Source organism: Cherax quadricarinatus, chromosome 65 (assembly GCF_038502225.1).
Source record: "Cherax quadricarinatus isolate ZL_2023a chromosome 65, ASM3850222v1, whole genome shotgun sequence".
Lineage (NCBI taxonomy): Eukaryota > Metazoa > Arthropoda > Malacostraca > Decapoda > Parastacidae > Cherax > Cherax quadricarinatus.
The window spans coordinates 15,286,318-15,307,305 of NC_091356.1; positions in this window are offsets into that span (position 1 = coordinate 15,286,318).

Sequence of the window (20,988 nt, forward strand, 5' to 3'; positions counted from 1 at the left end):
AATTTATTTTAGCCTAACCTAACTAAATATATTTTAAATACGTTTACAGCAATTTAATACTAAACAAACACAGTGAAATATATTTTTTTCGTTAGGTTCAGAATGATTTTGGCGAAATTATTGCATACACAAATTTTCACTTGTCCTATATGGCAAGATGAGCGTTGCTATTTAAGCCAAGATCGCAAGTTGTGCCTATTCGGCACGATATATTACATATACATATATATATATATATATATATATATATATATATATATATATATATATATATATATATATATATATATATATTAATTTTGGAAGGATTACTGATCTTTTCTCAAACGTCTCATGCACACTTAATATGACAGGTAAATCTTTCAGACTTCTACATACATTCAGTATGTCCACACCATTACTTTCCCATTTGCTTCTTAACAGTTTTAAATCCAATAATATATCAATTCCAGCCTAAGAGGCGGCCTGGGCTGGCTCGTCTGAGACCTGGTCGTGGGGATGATGCTAAGAGGCGGCCTGGTCTGGCTCGTCTGAGACCTGGTCGTGGGGATGATACTAAGAGGCGGCCTGGTCTGGCTCGTCTGAGACCTGGTCGTGGCAAAGATAATCTTCAGACCCACTAACTGGTCTGTACCAGATAAGAATGTCATAGAATTTGTCAAGAGAGACGTCTGATATGACTATCAGCTGACCCAAGGATATATACAAGGGTGATCAGCCATGATCGGTATTACAACCCAGGAGTCCCAAAGGCCTGTTATCCTGGGTGTAAAGGGAGCAAAATAAACACAGCAGAAAAACTTTTTGACTTGTATTATCCTTCACCAATTTGGAACAGAAGTATGTACAACATGTGCGGGTTATTTGTGTATTGTTATTTAATCGGCATTAGTGCACTCCACGGTAAGCAAGGCAGAATAGAAGCCACTAGAGAGCAGACCGTGCTTCAACCAGCTCTAGAATGGGAATGACAAGGGCAGACAGGAGAGTGGTACCCACATCACCTCTGCGATTGCCAAAACCATCTTCTTATTGGCTGGAACTTGGGTAATGGTTGAACGACGGGGCCCCATCGTTAACTCTTAGCCCCTGGTTCGCTGGTTGGGGGAGATAGCCTTTCAATGAGGGTGTGTACATGCGCCGAATGAAGGTTACGTATTCTTTGCATGCCACAATCGGCATATGTTAAATGAAGCTTTCCAGTATTTATTTGGTACTACGGAACCTCACATTCTGACCAGGCATTTAGGGATTTTGACAGATGATAAATCACAATGCAGAATTCGCTACGACTAATGTAATCTGGTGACGTAGCTGTGATAATGCAAATATATATTAAATGAATGTTGGACAATAATATTTGAAATTTGTTTATAAATGTTCATTACTGCCTTTATTGCTCGCATACTATTTCTGGTAAAATATATTGACCATTATCTTCATTTTACTCTCAATATTCTCGACAGTACTGTTTCTTGACTGGAATACTGTATCACAGCTGGAATATTGTTTCTCATGGCTGGAATGCTGTCTGTAACGGCTGGAATATTGTTTTTCAGGGCTGGAATACTGTCATGGCTGGAATATTGTTTCTCATGGCTGGAATACTGTCTGTCACGGCTGGAATATTGTTTTTCAGGGCTGGAATACTGTCTGTCACGGCTGGAATATTGTTTCTCATGGCTGGAATACTGTCTGTCACGGCTGGAATATTGCTTCTCATGGCTGGAATACTGTCTGTCACGGCTGGAATATTGCTTCTCATGGCTGGAATACTGCGGACAGCAGAGGTGCCAGAAGCCTGAAAAAGGAGATGCAAGAGGTCAATTTTATTTAATACATGTATGGAACATAGAGCACTTGAGGGTTATGAGAGATAATTAAGTTTGATCTAAGGAAGAGTAACTCTAATTCCTCGGATAAAGAGCACTTCACCCGCATCATAACACACGTCTTGAAGGAAATAATAAATACAATTAACACTGTTTCTAATATTAATACAACAATTTTCATGTGATAAATGGTTTTCAAAACCGACCAGTTGAAGATTGAGACACTCATGCAACTTATACAAAATCAGACCGAGTCGCGGGGGCGCTGACCCCTGAAACCCTCTCCAGGTAAACTCCAGGTGTCTCAATCTTCAACAATTATAATAAATAATACTAAAATATCTCAACCAAAAAATAATACAGACATTTCAAAGATTTTCTTCCTCCAGATATTCGACTTCTTTTCTACAATAGAAAAAAAACTATGTACTTGCGTCTCTTTAGAAATCTTCGGTGACTGAGGCGAGAATGTGAAGAATGAAGAGGTGCAGTAGCAATATTGTAGAAGGCAGCAACAGTAGGAAGCAGCAGGACGCAGCTGCCTTCCTACTGTCTCTGTTCAGGGAACACCTGAGTACCAGGTACCTGCCTAATTCTCAAATTTACCTGACCTGATGTAATTAAACCTAGTTTACCATTGCCTCGTCTAATTAAACCTGGCCTTCCCTTACTAGATCTGATGCAATGTTTATACACCGAGAGTTGTATTTATCAGTGTATATACACCGAGAAATGTGTATCTCTCAGTATATAAATAATGAGAGTTGAAGTTCATTAATTATCCACCTGCAGTCAACAAGCTTTAACTTAATTTACCTTTTGTTTATAATAATAATAATAATAATAATAATAATAATAATAATAAAATAATAATAATAAAACATATTATATTATTTTGTCGTAAGAAGCAACTAAAATGCCGGGAACAAGGGCCTAGTAACCCCTTCTCCTGTATATATTACTAAATTTAAAAAGAGAAACTTTCGTTTTTCTTTTCAGGTCACCCTGCCTTGGTGGGATACGGCCGGTGCGTTGAAATAATAGTAATAATAATAATAATAATAATAATAATAATAATAATAATAATAATCTGATTGTAACTCATATCTAAAGTTCCAGAAAATGTTTTTATCAGAAACTTTGTGTTCGACTGAAGAAGTGTAGTGAGATGACTGTCAGAACCAGTCAATAGTGTAATGAAGCTGGTTCACCGAGGCTTCAAGTGTATGTCAGATTAGAGTAACTGCAGCAGTGAAAATGTAGATTAACTTTAACAGTGAAAACAGACATGCACGCACGCGCACTCCACGGGGCCAGGAGCTGTGAATCGACCCCTGCAACCACAACTAGGTGAGTACACACACACACACGTTGGTCGATGAGTTTCTCATTGGGAACATTCAAGGTATGAAGAATGACAATGCACCTTTCCGCGTTTCAATATCTATATCTACTCCCCCCTCTCTCTTTCTCTCTGTCTCTCTCTCCCTCCCTCCCTCTCTCTCTCTCTCTCTCTCTCTCTCTCTCTTTTCTCTCATTTATATGCTAAATTAAAACTCTGGATTTATCAATTATTTTTGTATACCATCTCTTAAAATGCGACTCGCAACAGCCTACACTCAGGTACCTACTTACTGTTAGGTGAACAGGATCGGCAGGTGTAGATCAAGGTACCTTTATACTGTAACTGTAATACACTACCATACTTGTCTACACTACCTACCATCCTGCGCTACCATACTTGTCTACATTACCTACCATCCTACACTACCATACTTGTCTACACTACCTACCATCCTTCACTACCATACTTGTCTACACTACCTACCATCCTACACTACAATACTTGTCTACACTACCTATCATCCTACACTACCATACTTGTCTACATTACCTATCATTCTACACTACCATACTTGTCTACACTACCTACCATCCTACACTACCATAGTTTGTAATAATGTTGGTAGAATTACCGACAATATGTAAAGTAAAAGGACACAAGTGCAACTAATGTGACATTTTATTGTGGCAACGTTTCGCTCTCCAGGAGCTTTGTCAAGCCGATACAAACAGTATATGGACACAGAGGGTATATATAGGCTCAGAGTGAGGTGCAATGCTAGTGGTAGTAGTAGTAGTGACAAAAGTTGTAGTAGTAGTAGTAATACAATAAGGTAGAACAATTAATTCGTACACGAGTAAAAGGATATAAAAGCTATTACTTGGGTAACATAAAAATAGGTTGGACAAATACAGACTGGAAAGAGGCAGCCTGTTTCAGTGTTCACTCTCTGTAATGTGCTTTGTGTAGTATAACAGGAGAGACTATGTGATGGCAGGGTTTACTGTTTTCAGGAGGATGGTGAAGCTGCCGTTGTTTTGTTTAATTGTATTCGAAACAGCGATCAGTGCTGATTCGAGGCACTTGCGTCTGCGGAAATTAGTTTCTTTGATCACTAATTGGGCGGCCCTGAATTTCATGAGATGATTTGCACATTACAGAGTGAACACTGAAACAAGCTGCCTCTTTCCAGTCTATATTTGTCCAACCTATTTTTATGTTATCCAAGTAATAGCTTTTATATCCTTTTACTCATGTACGAATTAATTGCTCTACCATATTGTATTACTACTACTGCTACAACTTTTGTCACTACTACTACTACTACTACTACCACCACTAGTATTCCACCTCACTCTGAGCCTTTATATACCCTCTGTGTCCATATACTGTTTGTATCGGCTCGACAAAGCTCCTGGAGAGCGAAACGTTGCCACAATAAAATGTCACATTAGTTGCACTTGTGTCCTTTTACTTTACACTACCATACTTGTCTACACTACCTACCATCCTACACTACTTACCATCCTACACTACTTACCATCCTACACTACCATACTTGTCTACACTACCATACATAAGCACTACATCACTTGGATGCAATACTCATCTAGGTAAGACACTTGTGCAACATCTGGTTATCTTTACTGTAGACGTTTCGCCATCCAGTGGCTTTATCAAATCAGATTCTTGGACATAACAAGAAAACAGAAGAACTATATACATCTTTTGTATATAGTTTTTCTGTTTTCTATATACATCTTTTGTATATAGTTCTTCTGTTTTCTTGTTATGTCCAAGAATCTGTATTGATAAAGCCACTGGATGGCGAAACGTCTACAATAAAGATAACCAGATGTTGCACAAGTGTCTTAACTTTGACAGCAAAGCAGGATTGCAAATCACCTAGATTCCCAAAATCTGCACAATCCAGGGCAACATGGGTTCAGGGCAGGTCGCTCCTGCCTCTCACAACTACTGGATCACTATGATATGGCCTTGGATGCACTGGAAGAAAATCAGAATGCAGATGTAATATACACAGACTTTGCAAAAGCATTTGACAAATGCGATCATGGTGTAATAGCCCATAAAATACGTGCTAAAGGAATAACTGGGAAAGTGGGGAGATGGATCTTCAACTTCCTAACAAATCGAACACAAAGAGTAGTGGTCAACAGAGTTAAATCGGAGGCTGCCATAGTGAAGAGCTCTGTTCCACAGGGCACAGTACTCGCCCCCATCTTATTCCTTATCCTCATATCAGACATAGACAGAGATATACATCACAGCACCGTATCATCCTTTGCGGATGACACTAGGATCTGCATGAGGCTGTCATCTGCTGAGGACGCGGTTAACCTCCAAGAAGATATAAACAAAGTTTTCCAGTGGGCAACGGTAAACAATATGATGTTCAATGAGGACAAATTCCAACTACTCCGTTATGGAAAACTGGAGGAGATAATAACTAGAACAGAGTACACTACAGACTCTGGCCATACAATAGAGCGGAAAAATAATGTAAGGGACCTGGAAGTAGTAATGTCTGAGGATCTCACTTTCAAGGATCACAACAGTGCCACGATCGCACGTGCAAAGAAAATGATAGGATGGATAATGAGAACGTTCAAAACGAGAGATGCCAAGCCAATGATGATCCTTTTCAAATCACTTGTTCTCTCTAGGCTGGAATACTGCTGTACATTAACATCTCCATTCAAAGCAGGTGAAATCGCAGATCTAGAGAGTGTACAGAGATCCTTTACTGCACGTATATGTTCTCTCAAGCACCTTAACTACTGGGAACGCTTGAAAGCACTTGACTTGTACTCGTTGGAACCCAGGAGGGAGAGATATATATCATAATCTACACTTGGAAAATCTTGGAAGGAATGGTCCCAAATCTGCACACAGAAATCACTCCCTACGAAAGTAAAAGACTGGGCAGGCGATGCAAAATGCCCCCAATAAAAAGTAGGGGCACCATTGGTACACTAAGGGAAAACACCATAAGTGTCCGGGGCCCAAGACTGTTCAATAGCCTCCCATCAAGCATTAGGGGAATTGCCAATAAACCCCTGGCTGCCTTCAAGAGAGAGCTGGGCAGATACCTAAAGTCAGTGCCGGATCAGCCGGGCTGTGGCTCGTACGTTGGACTGCGTGCGGCCAGCAGTAACAGCCTAGTTGATCAGGCCCTGACCCATCGGGAGGCCTGGTCATGGACCGGGCCGCGGGGGCGTTGATCCCCGGAATAACCTCCAGGTAACCTCCAGGTTGTATACCTGTCTTGCACAATACTCATCTAGTTCACATAGTTGTGGTTGTAGGGGTCAAGTCATAGCTCCTGGCCCCGCCTCTTCACTGGCCGCTACTAGGTCACTCTCCCTGCACCATGAGCTTTATCATACCTCTGCTTAAAGCTATGTATGGATCCTGCCTCCACTACATCGCTTCCCAAACTATTCAACTTCCTGAATACTCTCTGACTGAAGAAATACTTCCTAACATCCCTGTGATTCATCTGCGTCTTCAGATTCCAGCTGTGTCCCCTTGTTGCTATGTCCCATCTCTGGAACATTCTGTCTCTGTCCACCTTGTCAATTCCTCTCATTTTCTATATGCCGTTATCATGTCCCTCCCTATCTCTCCTGTCCTCCAGTGTCGCCAGGTCGATTCCCCTTAACCTCTCCCGTAGGACATACCTCTTAGCTCTGGGACTAGTCTTGTTGCAAACCTTTGAACTTTCTCTAGTTTCTTTACATGCTTGGCTAGGTGTGGGTTCCAAACTGGTGCCGCATACTCCAATATGAGCCTAACGTACACGATGTACAGGATCCTGAACGATTCCTTATTAAGATGGCGGAATGCTGTTCCTAGGTTTGCTAGGCGCCCATATGCTGCAGCAGTTATTTGGTTGATGTGCGCTTCAGGAGATGTGCCTGGTGTTATACTCACCCCAAGATCTTTTTTTCTTGAGTGAGGTTTGTAGGCTCTGGCCTCCTAGACTGTACTCCGTCTACGGTCTTCTTTGCCCTTCCTCAATCTTCATGACTTTGCACTTGGTGGGGTTGAACTCCAGGAGCCAATTGCAGGACCAGGCATGCAGCCTGTCCAGATCCCTTTGTAGTTCTGCCTGGTCCTCGTCCTCATCTACGTCACATCATCTGCAAACAGGGATACTTCGGTGTCTATTCCTTCCGTCTTGTCTTTCACAAATACCAGATACAGCACCGGTCCTAGGACTGACCCCTGTGGAACCCCACTCATCACAGGCGCCCACTCTGACACCTCGCCACGTACCATGACTCGCTGCTGTCTTCCTGACAAGTATTCCATGATCCATTGTAGTGCCTTCCCTGTTATCCCTGCCTGGTCCTTCAGTTTTTGCACAAATCACTTGTGTGGAACTGTGTCAAACGCCTTCTTGCAGTCCAAGAAAATCCAATCTACCCACCCGTGTCTCTCTTGTCTTGCTGCTGTCACCCTGCCATAGAACTCCAGTAGGTTTGTGACACAGGATTTCCCGTCCCTGAAACCGTGTTGGCTGTCGTTGATAAGCTCATTTCTTTCTAGGTGTTCCACCACTCTTCTCCTGACAATCTTCTCCATGACTTTGCATACTATACATGTCAGTGACACTGGTCTGTAGTTTAATGCTTCTTGTCTGTCTTTTGTATAAATTGGGACTACATTTGCTGTCTTCCATGCCTCGGGTAATCTCCCTGTGTAGTGACACCTGTTTCTCCAGTGGAAATATAAACACATATGCAGTATAATGTGATCCTTTATTGACAACGTTTCACCCACACAGTGGGCTTTTTCAAGTCACACACAGATCTACCTGGGGTGGAAGGTGAGCCAGTATTTATAGTCTATAAATAGACTATAAATACTCGCGTACCTTCCACCCCAGGTAGATCTGTGTGTGACTTGAAAAAGCCCACTGTGTGGGTGAAACGTTGTCAATAAAGGATCACATTATACTGCATGTGTGTTTATATTTCCATTGTGTCGGTATTTTATACCATTTATTTCCACTGTTTCTCCAGACTCTGCTTTTTCAGTTAGTTTAATTTTTTTCAGTTGAACTCTGGAGGAGAAGGAAGAGGAGAAGGAGGAGGATTAGGAGGAGGAGGATTAGGAGGATGAGGAGGAGGAGGAGGAGTCAAGACCAAGCTAAGTCTGGTCTCTCGGTCACACTTGAGTGGCCAGTTTGCTCAGTTTTCGTGTTTCAAGTATTAAGTTAGACTTGAAGAGAGGTGAGCGTAACTTAAGTTTAACTTTGGTTATCAAATATTAAATCAGAACATGACAGATCAAATTCAGGTTAATGAACTTATTATTATCATTGGAACACCTAACCCGTAGGGGTTATACAGCTCCGAGAACAGAGGAGGAAATCAGATTCGATCCACAGAAAGGATTAGTTGCTGTATAATCATACATTAACTCTTTACCATTATGAAGGTTTTCTCTATCCCTTTTCCCTTAGAGAATCCAAGCCTGGATAACGTTAAGATAAGATAAGATAAGATTTCGTTCGGATTTTTAACCCCGGAGGGTTAGCCACCCAGGATAACCCAAGAAAGTCAGTGCGTCATCGAGGACTGTCTAACTTATTTCCATTGGGGTCCTTAATCTTGTCCCCCAGGATGCGACCCACACCAGTCGACTAACACCCAGGTACCTATTTGCTGCTAGGTGAACAGGACAACAGGTGTAAGGAAACGTGTCGGAATTTCCACCCGCCGGGAATCGAACCCGGGCCCTCCGTGTGTGAAGCGGGAGCTTTAGCCACCAGGCCACCGGGCACTCTGATAAGATGGGTTGGGTTTTCTAACCCGGAGAAGGATTATCCACCTGGGATAACACTAGGGCAGTGTGTCATCGAGGACTTGCCCCCCAGGATGCGCGACGCACACCAATCGACTAGCACCCAGGTACCTACTTACTGCTAGGTGAACAGGTACAACAGGTTTAAGGAAACATGCCCAACGTTTCCACCCTTGCAGGGGATTGAACCAAGGACACTCGGTGTGTGAGGCGAATGTATTGACAACCGAGCCACGATTCATCGTTTTATCTCTGTTATATACCTATTAGCAAAATAAGACAAGCGTAGAGATAGAGGTTGAGGCCTTTCGACTCCTAAATAGAATCGTCTTCAGATGCGAGACCGTTTGAGGCTGAGGGACTAATTATCTCACCTTCCACTGTCTCTGGATATAATCTTCGTATTGAACTCTTTGGCGAAACGTTTTCATGTTCAAGATATTCAGGTATTGAACATGTGTCTTGTTCATCTGATCAATTAGACTCTTGTGTACCATCTCTCATCTATAATAAAGCCTCTGGTGGGCGAAACATCTCATTTCGCCCACCATTTTCTCCTGTGGTTCATTAACGACAAAACAAGACTACAAAGGTCGTCTCAATGATATAACGATATGAAGTCGTCAATAATAATAATAATAATAATAATAATAATAATAATAATAATAATAATAACGATAATAATATTAATTTCCATTTAAAAAGCCCCATTGTTATGCAGAACATTTCTGGCCTAAGTTAATCTTTTCCCCCAGGATGCCTCCCAAAAGAGTTTACTAACACTCAGGTACCTACTTACTAATAGGTGAGCAGGGGCAGCAGGTGCAAAGAAACGTACCCAACGTTTCACCCGTACCGGGGATCGATCGTGGATTCTCAGTTTGTTAGCTGAGAATATTATCAATGAAGCCACAAGTAGTTACACTCACCAGTATAACTTGACTGAGAAAAGTAGTGAACTTGTGCATAAATGAGAGAGAGAGAGAGAGAGAGAGAGAGAGAGAGAGAGAGAGAGAGAGAGAGAATGATTTAATTTTATAAGAAAGTGTGTTAAATCCGTTGACAAGTACAATCAGGAGAGTACAAGCAAGTACAACTGAGTGCAACTCAGCGTGAACAATTAAGGGAGTACAACTAAGCGAGTATACATGACAGAACTTGTCCACACATGCAAGACTTGAACTTCGGGTTTAATGACTTGGAGGCATTTAGAGAGCCATGTCCAAGTCAGTCATTGAAGTTTGTGGTGAAACTACAATGTAAGTTGGGCATGACGGCCACCTCTCAACCTCTGAAGTTGGTTCTACATCTGTCAGGAACCCAGACTTGACCTTGACAAGCAGTGGTGGGTAAAGTGGTTAGTTGCAGGTGGGTGGAATAATAAGTGTGGTAGTGGTGGTGGGTGATGGTGGTGGTGAGTAGTGGTGGTGGTGGTGAGTGGTGGTGGTGGTGAGTGATGGTGGTGGTGAGTGGTGATGGTGATGGTGGTTGTGGTGATGGTGGTTGTTGCGGCCCCCTACCATACTAGCGGTTAAATGGTTAACCTGCCGGTCGGCAGTACCACTGGGTACGTCATCAAACCCATTGTGGGGACTGCTGAGCCGGCCTTAGAGCAGTAAGTACCTGAACACCTCACGGTACGCATCTAAGCAGTAAGTACCTGAACACCTCACGGTACGCATCTAAGCAGTAAGTACCTGAACACCTCACGGTACGCATCTAAGCAGTAAGTACCTGAACACCTCACGGTACGCATCTAAGCAGTAAGTACCTGAACACCTCACGGTACGCATCTAAGCAGTAAGTACCTGAACACCTCACGGTACGCATCTAAGCAGTAAGTACCTGAACACCTCACGGTACGCATCTAAGCAGTAAGTACCTGAACACCTCACGGTACGCATCTAAGCAGTAAGTACCTGAACACCTCACGGTACGCATCTAAGCAGTAGTTACCTGAACACCTAATGGTACACATCTACTGGCAGTAGAGAGTATTCTACTGGCTTCTACTGATTTTAGAAGAGCAGCTCACTGAGTCTGATGGCCTCATCTACTTGACGGCCGCACTCAGTGAGCCCGCAGCATGGTGCATAAGTGTCTCAATCTTCAGCATGGTGTTCTGCTAGCGGTGTGTCAACTGGTCTTGAAGGCGGTAGGAAGTGCTCACCAGACCACCTTACGGTGTGCTTCTGCCGGCCTTAGAGATTATTTACAGGACAGGTGATGTCTGCGGACTCACCGCCTACGCTGGTCAACTGTGGGCTAAGTCAACGGATGCTGTTTTAGTGGGACACTGCGTGAAGAAAAGGTTGGAGTGTGACACTGAACTGGGCTAGGACTGTAGTGTGACACTTAAGGAAGTATGATGGAGTGTAACACTGCGATATGCTATTGGACCGTAGTGGAACACTGAGAATAGGGTGTCGTGTGACACTGAAGATGATCAGGTTGTAGTGTACATTGAATAGTGTCATGTGACTGGTCTCTGAGAAGAAAGACGCTGTGGGTGATAGTGTGCGACGCAGAGACAAGGGTGTCAAGAGTGACACAGTAGAGATATTGTGTATGACGCAGAGAAAAGGGTGTCGTGTGACAGTTGAGCAGGAGCGTCATTACACGGAGGAAAGGGTGTCAAGTGACACAGTTGAGAGAGCGTCACAACACACCACGGATAAGTGTCGTGTGACACAGCGTCATAAGGGTGTCGTGAGACACGAAGAATGCAGTTGTTATTTATAATTTATTAGCATAGATATACATAGTGAGTGTCTAAGAAAGTTGTACCCTGTGTAGGGTCATTAATTATTATTTATTTTAAAATGCTAATAATTTATTATTGTAACATGTATATATATATTTTAAATACCTCTAGACCAAAGATTGTGTTTTTTATATTAAAGATTAATTTATTTTAGTGTATATAATGTATCCCGAACTTTTATATTACTAACACTAATGGAATTCTAATTAGTGTTTTTGTAATGATGGTGGTGATTATGGTGGTGGTGAGTAGTTGTGAGTGGTCATGGTGAATGATGGTGATTGTGGTGAGTGGGAATCGAACCCAGGCCCTCACCGTGTGAAGCGAGAGCGTTAACCACCAGGCCACCAGAGCCCTGTCAGTGGTCATGGTGAATGATGGTGATTGTGGTGAGTGATGGTTGTGAGTGATGATGGTGGATGTGTAATTAACGATATCCTTATTTTGCCACTGATGTTTCCCTGTTCGGGCGGCAAGATTTCAACAGTGTCATCCATCCTGCGGTACAGAACATGATAATGAAACAGTTTTTAGCACATAAATAGTATTAAGATAGTATGGACAGGCTGATAACACATGCCCAACATCTGGGGATCTTTATTACGCAGATGTTTCGCTAATCAGGGACTCTTTCAATTCGGTACAGATTATATACTGAAGAGAGTAAAAGTTAAAGTAATCAGTCCCTCAGCCTAAAATGCTCAGTTTCTTAGGCTTCATCAATTTGGTACAGTGACAGGATAGTTGGACATTTACATATTGTAGCCGGAAGAAAGATGCAGCAGTTGCAGGCATCGTCACAGGTGGGCACTGTGTAACTATTATACAGAATAGAGTAGCCAGACACTGTCCTTCGCACAGGACAGGTTGCTTCCACTATAATCTGTCTTCCGTAAAGCTAACATATATATTGCTGTCATAACCAGAAGGACCCATCGAGGACACCACACCTCACAGCATTCCGTGTATTGGATGTGGTAAAGCATACATCGGGAGACATGGAGTAACCTTCAAGAATCACCTGTGGGAACACAAATATACTTACAGGATGGACTCTCAGAAATTCAAGCATCGTTCACCTCAGTTCACAGTTCAGGAGGGTAAAACTGGGAGCAGCCACTATTCCTTTGACCCTACCGAACAAAATAGGGGAATGGACACACTCGCAGGTCCCACCGCTAAAGTTGTGCATGGTTTATGTATTGTAATAGGAATGATTCCTATGACCCTGTCCCAGCACCTATGTTCCTACTTACCCCCCCCCCACACACATCGGTACTTAGAACGCATATTGTTTGACCCGTCTCTCTCCGTGACCTAACTTGTCACCTCTCCCGAGGAGGACCTCAGGATGCTCTGTGTTATGAAGCTGTGTATCAATTTTTGTATACTTAATAAAGTCTGATAAAGGTTCTCTGCAAACAGTATCTTTTTCATTCCTTCGAGAGCACTTAACTTTTTCTCATTAACAAGGAACTGCATTAACCCTACGAGCCCTGCCCTCTTGTACACTCTTACCTTCCCTACCCCTCCATCACACCCGTCCCTCACACCCCTACATCACACCCGTCCCTCACACCCCTACATCACACCCGTCCCTCACACCCCTACATCACACCCCTACATCACACCCGTCCCTCACACCCCTCCCTCACACTAGCATGGAAATAATCCACTGACTTTTTTAAGGGGGTTTCCTAATTAAATTACACTATGTAAGACAATAGTAATTATGTGTACTTATACCTAAATAAACTTACTTATATCCTTCAGGAAAAATACTGTAACACAAGTCGTTGCTGTTCAACCATCAAGAAAATTTAAAGCTCGAGTATTGATGAGATTTTATTGTGGGTTTGACGTGACGTCCAGAACCTAATTATATTCTTGCTGTTTAATGCACCTAATTCTTTTATGGATCCAAATGGATTACTACCAAATTATTCTTGGAGGATGGGTACAATTCCTCTGATAAAGAGCTTTCCCCTCAGGTCGTAACTTTAGTCTTACAGCTGTGTATGGTGTTTACATGTTAGAAAGGAAGATATACAAGGGTAGTGCGGGACTCCTGAATTATACACGAGGTAGTGTGTATAATTTGGGGAAATAATTCTTACAAATTATTTCAGTTATGGTCACGAGAGAGAGAGAGAGAGAGAGAGAGAGAGAGAGAGAGAGAGAGAGAGAGAGAGAAATATATGTATTCTTCTTCTCTTATAGTAGAGAATTCCAACTTCATTTTATGACAGTAAACAACAGAGTATACATTAAAGTCTTGATGCCAGGCATCAACCTGTGTTGCAACACAATACCATAACTTACACACTGAGACTATCAACCACCAAACTACTCACTCAGAAGTCCCACAGACAGCCCCGAGAGAACAAACACTCAGAAGTCCCACAGACAGCCACAGACAGTCCCGGGAGAACAATCACTCAGAAGCCCCACAGACAGCCACACAGTCCCTGGAGAACAATCACTCAGAAGCCCCACAGACAGTCTCGGGAGAACAATCACTCAGAAGCCCCACAGACAGTCCCGGGAGAACAATCACTCAGAAGCCCCACAGACTGTGATGCAGTTCAGATGGGCTTGTGAGGTCTATAGGGAGACCTAATTATATGATCACACCTGCCTTAGCAAATGTCGGGTAGTCACGCCCACGTCTGAGGTCTTTTGTTCTTAATGGCGTCAGACCTCAGCGTCAGGTCGTAACACGTGATACATACCCCATTGGGGAGGGGGTACTTTGACTATGATATAAGCCCAGGGAACAGCGGAGCAAAGAGGTTGTTGGTGACAGGTCCGGGGAGCGAGAGCTCTGGACAGCCGCGTGTGTAGTGGACCACGCATTGGGAATCTCGGGTCAGTTGGTCGGTGAATTAAGAGTGAGTACTAGTCCGTGTTACTGATAACATCTACCCTTCCCCCTGGTAATAAGTCTCATAGGTCAATTGTTATATTGTGTAAATTTCCATCAGGATATGTTGTATTCTAGCCCTTTTATGTTATTAAGTAAACTATAGCCATAGTTCCCATTTTTATTTGTACCTTCATATGCTATTCCCTATTCTGTTAAGCACTGGGATATACAGGAGACGTGCTCACTCGCTGGGATACCTCAGGTAGAGTGGGTAGAGGTCTCACAAGACAGCCACAGACAGTCCCTGGAGAACAATCACTCAGAAGCTCCACAGACAGCCACAGACAGTCCCGGGAGAACAATCACTCAGAAGCCCCACAGACAGCCATAGACAGTACCGGGAGAACAATCACTCAGAAGCCCCACAGACAGCCACAGACAGTCCTGGGAGAACAATCACTCAGAAGCCCCACAGACAGCCATAGACAGTCCCGGGAGAACAATCACAAGGGGTAAAAGAATCGTGAAGAATGTTTAATATTGGTAATAGGTTCATAAGTGAGACTGTTACATTGGTATGTCTTATTACTTCGATAGTAAGGTTCTCACTACATGTTCTAGTGTGGGGTAGCTTTTTACTTAATGACCTTATCTGTCTAGGGGTAATACATCATGGCTGATCATCTTGAGTGTCTCTGATATCCTTTCACCAGCCCTCTTCACAGGTTATGTAAGCTACTACTATAAAAATATAACTGCATTCTAAATAGATATATACAGAAGATACAATCACAGCAATCACATTTTCAAAACAAAAATCTATACACTCCTTAGCTGTTCTCCCACATGGTGCATCTCAGCAACTTTGTCCTTCTCTCTTCTTGACTAACTCTGGGCTAACCAGTGTTCTGACACACTTTATTCACCCTGGGTATGGTGGCCACAACTTAAGTTATAAAAACTCACCCCTGGAGCACACATAATGCCCCAAAAAGATAGAAAAAAGGACCCAGAGGCCCTGCCACCTCCATGTCAACAAAAGAAGAGAGAGAGAGGAGGGGAGGAGTCTAGCTAAGCTCCTCCCACACCCACCAAAAACAAAAGACTGTTGCCAAGCACAATTCTCCAGTTACCACAATTCTACCACACCTTAATTTTACTTTTACAAAAAGAAATACAACTTTATAAACTACTTATTTAAATTGTGTGTTTGTGTGTCTATAGTATAACCTATTATATTGAGAAAAATAGGCTTGACCCAGCTGCCTCTCAGTCACAAGGTTGATCAGTCCTTCTGACATTTAGAGCTGAGTCCCCATCAATTCAATATAATTAGGTATTCCAGAGTAACTGTTACTTATAAATACATGTTGGGTCCGATAGCCCCATAACAGAGACAAGGTGCCTTTATCAGTGCTTTTTATTCTTCGTCTGAGTACATCACCCGTCTACCTGGCGGGTGTTACGGGGGTCAACGCCCCCGCGGCCCGGTCCTAGACCAGGCCTCCCGGCGCATCAGGGCCTGATCAACCAGGCTGTTACCAACAAGGACATCCTAGAATGAGGCCGGCCAATTATGTTATACGCACTCATTAGAACCCACAAAAACATCAGCACAATATATTTACCAATACATAAACCACACTCCACTCTGCTCCAGAGTGGAGTGTGGATAAAAAATAAAATCACGTCAAATAATTTATTTCAATGATATTAACTCTAACTGTCAAAGTAAACGATATCGAGCTAAAATAAATCCTACTTAATACAGTAAAAAATAAATAAATAGTTATTTGACACAATATTCCCTTTATGATTTTTTGCTGTTATGTTTCATGAATATTTTTATGCCTTGGGTGAGTCTCGAGTTTTTTTTTTTACTCTTGCAGCCCGGTTATGGGCCAGGCTCGTCTGGTGCTTCCCTTGTCAACCAGGCTGTTGCTGCTGGACGCCCGCTGGCCCACATATCCATCACAGCTTGGTTGATCTGGCACCTGGTGAAGAAACGTGTCCAGTCTCCTCCTGAAGACTTCTACACTTGTTCCAGCAGTGTTTCTGATATCTTCTGGTAAGATGTTGAGTATTTTGGGATCACGGATGTTGATACAGTGTTCCCTTATTGTGCCCACTTCACTCCTGCTTTTCACTGGGTTTATTAAGCACTTCCTTCCATATTTCTCTCTCCAGTATGTTGTTATGGCAGTTTGCAGATTTGGGACCAGGCCCTCAAGTACTTTCCAGGTATATACAAGTGTTATAATTTCTCTCTCTCTCCTCCGCTCCATTGAGTACGTATATAAAACTTCAAAGATTTTCCAGTAATTTAAATGCTTTAATGGCTCTATGAGGGGTAGTAAACGATTTCTGTATTTGTTCGAGCTATATTTCTCTTGCCTTGGACGGGGCCGTCAACACTAAACAATATTCTAAACGAGAGAGCACTAGCGATTTGAAGTGTTACCATTAGTATTATTTCCTTTGTTTTGAAAGTCCTCAATACCCACAACGTCATTCTCCCGTCTGTCGTGATCTTTGTCTTGTGTTCTGTGAAAGAAATTTCAGCTTACATAATTTCTTTCACTTGTTCCTTACGTTCTATTTGACGATTCTCTTGAGTTTTGTATACAGTGTCCCTTACGAGTTCTTCGTTCTTTCCATACCTAGGCAGTTAGAATCTTTCACCACTGAACGTCATGCTGTTCTCCACTGCCCACTGGAAAACACTGCTTATATTTTCTGTAATTTTTCAGTGTCTTCTACCGTAGTGACTTCCATGCTTATTTTAGTGTTATCTGCAAATGATGATGCAAAACTGTGATGGGTGTTTATATCTATGTCTGCTATGAGGATGAGAAACAGCAGAGGTGCCAGGACAGTGCCTTGTGGAACTGAGTTTTTTATCTCTAAAATTCATTTGCCTACCTTCCCGTAATGCCTATGGCTCTCATTTTATTTGCAGTCACCCCCTGATCACTTTTGTCAAAATTTGTGTATATCACATCTGCGTTTTGGTCGCCTTCCAACGCCTCCGTAATTTTGCCATAGTGGTTCAGCAGCTGTGACAAGTATGGTCGTCTTTGAAGGAATGGTATGGTTATACCGACAAGCTGTGGAAAAAGACACATACTTCTTGAAATCCTAGTAATCTGTTAGCCTATTGCACACACTTAGGCTCTGATGTCTTGGCTTTAGATTTCTGTTTACCAAGACTCCGAAGTTTTCTCACATTCTGTATGATCAAGCTCTACTTCACCTAGTTTATAACTTCGAGGGTTATTTTCATTCCCAAGGACTAGGACTTTACACTTGTCAACATTGAACTTCATTTGCCACTTTTCAGACCAAGACATTAATTCGTCCAAATCATCCTGGAGTTCATTGGTATCCCCCTCAGAAAGAATCATACGGCCTATTTTGGTATCAACAGCAAATTTGCTCATGCCACTTGTAATTCCTTTATCAAGGCCATTAAAGTAAATTATGAACAACAATGGGCCTAAAACTGATCCTTGTGGAATGCCACTAGTGACTAATCCCCAAAACTGAAGAACGATATTACATTCTCCTGGCTACTGGCTTGGAGCTGTCGTAGTATCCTTAACTCACCACATTATCCAGGCTACTTCCATTTCGGATTCTGAAAACCTAGTAATTGTACTGACGCAGAAAGGTAGGAAGAGAGAGAAGGACAAACGAAGTATATAACTGAGCCATTCGCCCTTGGGTCACCCTGGTCAGTCAAGTCATCCCATGCCCTAAAGTGACTCATCCCAGTGTGACTAGTCACTACAGTTTAAAGTACCTGTTTTATCTCATGTAAATCTAAGTATAAAAACAATCGTAAAACAAAACCAGCGATTAAAAACAGATATAAAACTGACCTAAAATTAAAGAGACCGACAGATCTACATTAAATAATGGACCTAAATAAACAGTCCCACAATAATAAACTGAAGACCATTTATTAAGCTAATTAACAGCAACAAGGTCACATGATAGTTGTACATTATTATTATTATTACTTGCATAAAGGAAGGGGAGAACGTTAAACCGTAGGGGGTCAGTCAGCTCCTCCAGAAGAGGAGGAAATCTGATTTGCATTAAAGAAAAAAAGGAAGTTAGCTCCGAGAATTAAAATGATCTAGAACCTTCAATGGTATGAACTACGGTGAAAGGTGCGGGTGCTGTTGCTGCAGCAACAACAACAACAACAGAAACAACGACAGCAGCAGCAGTAGCAACAACAACAACAACAGAAACAACGACAGCAGCAGCAGTAGCAACAACAACAACAACAGCAGCAGAAGCAACAACAACAACAGCAGCAACATCAGCAGCAATAACAAGGGCTAGTTCAAAGTGTAGATGAGAGTAATTGTTAGGGAAGACGAAGCTGAGGTTGAACGTAAGTTCCAGTAATTTTATAATTAAGAATAAAACTAAGTCTGCCCGAAATGCCTAGCCATGCTAAGCGTTCTAGTGGTACACTCTGTAATCACAATTTTACTACATGTAAACCAAACAATAACCAAATTTCTGTAAACTCAGCATTGTAATCCTTATAGAGAATAAACTTTGAATTGAATTGAATTGAATAATCCTGGTATCACATTACCAGTAGCAAGGTCTCCATGACAACCTGGGTTACCACACACTTGACGATGCTCCTCTCCTCCTGCTTAACAACTTGATAAATAATCTGAAGCCTTTGAAGCCTCGCTGTTGAGAACTCTAAGAGAATGTGTCGCATCAAAGGTTGCTCTGATGAGCCTTTCCTCAGTGACGCCCTCCTGGGTGACACCCTCCTGGGTGACGCCCTCCTGGGTGCCACCCTCCTGGGTGACACCCTCCTGGGTGCCACCCTCCTGGGTGACACCCTCCTGGGTGACGCCCTCCTGGGTGACACCCTCCTGGGTGACGCCCTCCTGGGTGACACCCTCCTGGGTGACGCCCTCCTGGGTGACGCCCTCCTGGGTGACACCCTCCTGGGTGACGCCCTCCTGGGTGACGCCCTCCTGGGTGACGCCCTCCTGGGTGACACCCTCCTGGGTGCCACCCTCCTGGGTGCCGCCCTCCTGGGTGACGCCCTCCTGGGTGACGCCCTCCTGGGTGACGCCCTCCTGGGTGACACCCTCCTGGGTGACACCCTCCTGGGTGACGCCCTCCTGGGTGACGCCCTCCTGGGTGACGCCCTTCTCGGTGACACCCTCCTGGGTGCCACCCTCCTGGGTGACACCCTCCTGGGTGACGCCCTCCTGGGTGCCACCCTCCTGGGTGCCACCCTCCTGGGTGACGCCCTCCTGGGTGACACCCTCCTGGGTGCCACCCTCCTGGGTGACGCCCTCCTGGGTGACACCCTCCTGGGTGACACCCTCCTGGGTGACACCCTCCTGGGTGACGCCCTCCTGGGTGACGCCCTCCTGGGTGACACCCTCCTGGGTGCCACCCTCCTGGGTGCCACCCTCCTGGGTGCCACCCTCCTGGGTGACGCCCTCCTGGGTGACGCCCTCCTGGGTGACACCCTCCTGGGTGACGCCCTCCTGGGTGACACCCTCCTGGGTGACGCCCTCCTGGGTGACGCCCTCCTGGGTGACGCCCTCCTGGGTGACGCCCTCCTGGGTGACGCCCTCCTGGGTGACGCCCTCCTGGGTGACAACCTCCTGGGTGACAACCTCCTGGGTGCCACCCTCCTGGGTGACACCCTCCTGGGTGACACCCTCCTGGGTGACACCCTCCTGGGTGACGCCCTCCTGGGTGACGCCCTCCTGGGTGACGCCCTCCTGGGTGACGCCCTCCTGGGTGACGCCCTCCTGGGTGACGCCCTCCTGGGTGACACCCTTCTCGGTGACACCCTTCTCGGTGACACCCTCCTGGGTGACGCCCTCCTGGGTGATGCCCTCCTGGGTGACGCCCTCCTGGGTGACGCCCTCCAGAGTGACGACCTCCTGGGTGACGCCCTCCTGGGTGACGCCCTCCTGGGTGACGCCCTCCTGGGTGATGCCCTCCTGGGTGACGCCCTCCTGGGTGACGCCCTCCTGGGTGACGCCCTCCTGGGTGACACCCTCCTGGGTGACGCCCTCCTGGGTGACGCCCTCCTCGGTGACGCCCTCCTGGGTGACACCCTCCTGGGTGACACCCTCCTGGGTGACACCCTCCTGGGTGACACCCTCCTGGGTGACACCCTCCTGGGTGACGCCCTCCTGGGTGACACCCTCCTGGGTGACGCCCTCCTGGGTGACGCCCTTCTCGGTGACACCCTCCTGGGTGCCACCCTCCTGGGTGACACCCTCCTGGGTGACGCCCTCCTGGGTGCCACCCTCCTGGGTGCCACCCTCCTGGGTGACGC